The 2983-nt window shown below is 30.5% G+C and overlaps 1 pseudogene; it reads right to left on the bottom strand.

Annotated features, from left to right (window-relative positions):
• Positions 1–642: 642 nt before the first annotated feature.
• LOC119594241 overlaps positions 643–2983 on the bottom strand; it is a 20974-nt pseudogene continuing 18633 nt past the window's right edge.

Genomic DNA, 2983 nt, shown 5'->3' with positions numbered 1-2983 from the left:
GACAACAACTAATTTACTTCTTCACTGGAAAATTAAAACAAAAATTGCCCCAAAAGTACTCCCGATGACAAATGGATTTACAGTCTTTGAATTTTAGTAAAATAATAACTGGAAAAAGCAAGGTTAAAATAATGTCTTTTTTTTTCACAAAGCTTAGTGAATGTATCATTCTCTTTATTGGGTTTGGGAAATTTTTGTGCTTTTTGTGCGTTAAAAAGGGGTTGGGGGTAAATGGGCAAAGGGCAATGATGGTCAAGTTATGTTTTTCTAATTAATCTTTAAATAATTAATCATTTCTTGAAAAATTTTGATTTTCACTTTAGCATAGTCTTTTTTCACCCTTTCCCCCAGACCAGACAGAAAAATAAAAGTGCTTTTTTAATGACTTCCCAAGAAAATGCAGAGTAAGCCTAAACAAATTATATGATCATGTTTTTTTTTTAAATTTGAACTGTACAGAATGATTTGCAGTACAAAAGAAAAAGAAATGTGCAGGGGCTTCTGGCTCACAATATAATACCTAAATTCAATCAAAATGAAAAAAATTTTCTCAGCATTTCTTATAGCCTTTTTTATCTATTAATGATAAAAAATTTGATTTTAAAAAGGGAAACTGTATACTTAATAAGAATCACTCCCTCATTAGCACTGGAATAATTTAAATATTCATTAGAAAATTTTTATATTTTTTGGTAATTTATGTGCTATTCAATTCTGTTCCATTTATGATTCTGTATAGGTAGAAAAAGAAAAATGCTCAAGCATTTTTTTATTATAAAAAATTTCCCAGTTGGATTTTTCATAAATTATACACACACACACCTTACCATACGGGGAACTTTACCTGGGGTAATTTTTCATTTACAGCCTCTACATACTTGTTAAAATTTTCCAAATGATTTAAATGAACTCTACCCAAAATGGGCAGAGTTACACTACAATTTTACTTCCCAGTAAATGCAACTAATATAAAAACCCCATCACAAGCAAGCTTAAAACCTTCCAATATTTGATGGTATTTAATTCTTCATGTGTATATTTGTATGTATGCATATGTGTATTTAAATAAACAAAACAATTAGAAAAATAATTTGATTAACGAAAATATCAGGCACCGCACAATCCAACGAGATCACAGTATTTGTGCTTAAGGCCCCTAACCTATGTCTGTAAGCTAAGCTATAGGAGAACAGCAAAGCTCGCAGAGGAACTCACTTGTGTAGGTCTCTCATAAAACAAGTACAAGAGCCTCTGTCACTAACATAATAACGGGCATCATTTATTTTAATGTAAGTACTGAAAAAGATGTTAAAGGGAAAAAGTAAAAAAATTATACCTGCAAACATTCTAAAACATAGGATTTTGCACCCCAGATAACAAAAATTACTTTATATAAAAATTGTGAACTATCAAGCAGTTCCAATATCAATTGCTCTTGGGCTCCCTTACTTATAGATTCATTTACAGACTATAGAAAAGGAGGTTCTAATCAAGGTGGAAAAGTTTAAGATAGATCTCAGTCCAACATTTCATTTAGTATGTATGTATATCTACATAAAATAAATAAATAAATAGCAACATTGTTTTTGAGTGAAGGTCAAGTGCCAGCAATTAAAATGAGTTCTCATAGATTTATCCCACATTTAAGCATAATCTAAGACTTTACATTATCCTATTAATTAACATGAAAGTTTTTATACAAAATTTTATAACATTCATTCCAATCATGGTTATTCCAATGAAACTGTTAAAATACAGTAAGGCACTCACAAAACCCCAAATAAAGTCAAATGACTGCAAGAGCCTGCTACAGCATAAACCAAATTAAATGTAGAAGTGCTGACATCCATTAAATAATGTATTAGTGGGCAACTATAAGGTAAAGATAAGTTTGCTAAATTATATTTTTTCAATGAGACGACTGGTAACGATAAAAAGGACAGAATTAAATTTTGTTTCTCTCAGTGCAACAGTTTTTAAAATACTCTTGGAAATGTTTTATACAAATATGGAATGAACTACAATATATCAATGAATAATGAAGAAATGATATGTGATCCAAATAAGCATGATCTGAGAAACTGATAAAACAGGTAAATTTTTTTCTTTTTACTAATATACAGCATACATGCAGGATTCTGCAAATAACAAATTTGCACAGCATCACTTCTCAATGTACAGAAACCAGAAAAAAATAAGAAATCCCGGAAACGGAGAAACTCAAGGAATTGGCTCTAAGACCAATTAGTTTTTTATATTTATAAACTTATAATTCAATTAAATATCTGAGTTTTAGCGAGTCATTTTTAAACAGGAGTTTGAGCGTCTAATAAATATCTGCCTATCACAGTTAAAAACACCCCACGTGACGAACGTTGGTCTTGTTTGTTGCAGTAAGACAAGCAACTTGAGACCAAATCTCACCCAGCTGCTTGAAAGCATTTTGCAGAACATTACTTCAATCATGCTGCTTTTCCTAAAAAAACCCCAAATTTTAAAAATTATAAGAAAAAAATTTCAAATTTTTTTCAAAAGGCAACAGAAATTAAAATAGAGATTTTTTCTTTTTAGAATTATCCTTTATTTCTTTAAACCCCCAAACAATATAAAAATTTTAAGTTACAAAAAAACAACGATAAATACAATCAACAGGGACCTGACCCATTCCAATAAAAAATAAAAAAAAGCAATACTCTAACAACAAAAATTAAAAAGTCCAAACTGAACAGTGCTTGGGTACACATTTACGATTTCATGGTGAATGGAGAAGCAGACCCCGCAGTGTCTAAAACATAAAAAGCATCACTAAGCATACGTGCATGAATTTTCCCGCAGAAAGATAATGACCAAGGTGGCAGTCACTCGGGATACAGAGCCCATCCACTACTGATTTTCAGCAGATATGACGGAATTATTTTCCAACATTTATTTTTCCCCCTTTTAAATTTATTTAGATGTAGGACTTACAGTACAATTTTGACAT

This window comes from Penaeus monodon, chromosome 33 (assembly GCF_015228065.2).
Source record: "Penaeus monodon isolate SGIC_2016 chromosome 33, NSTDA_Pmon_1, whole genome shotgun sequence".
NCBI classification, from domain to species: Eukaryota; Metazoa; Arthropoda; class Malacostraca; order Decapoda; family Penaeidae; genus Penaeus; species Penaeus monodon.
This window is presented reverse-complemented; position numbering and strand designations above follow the sequence as displayed.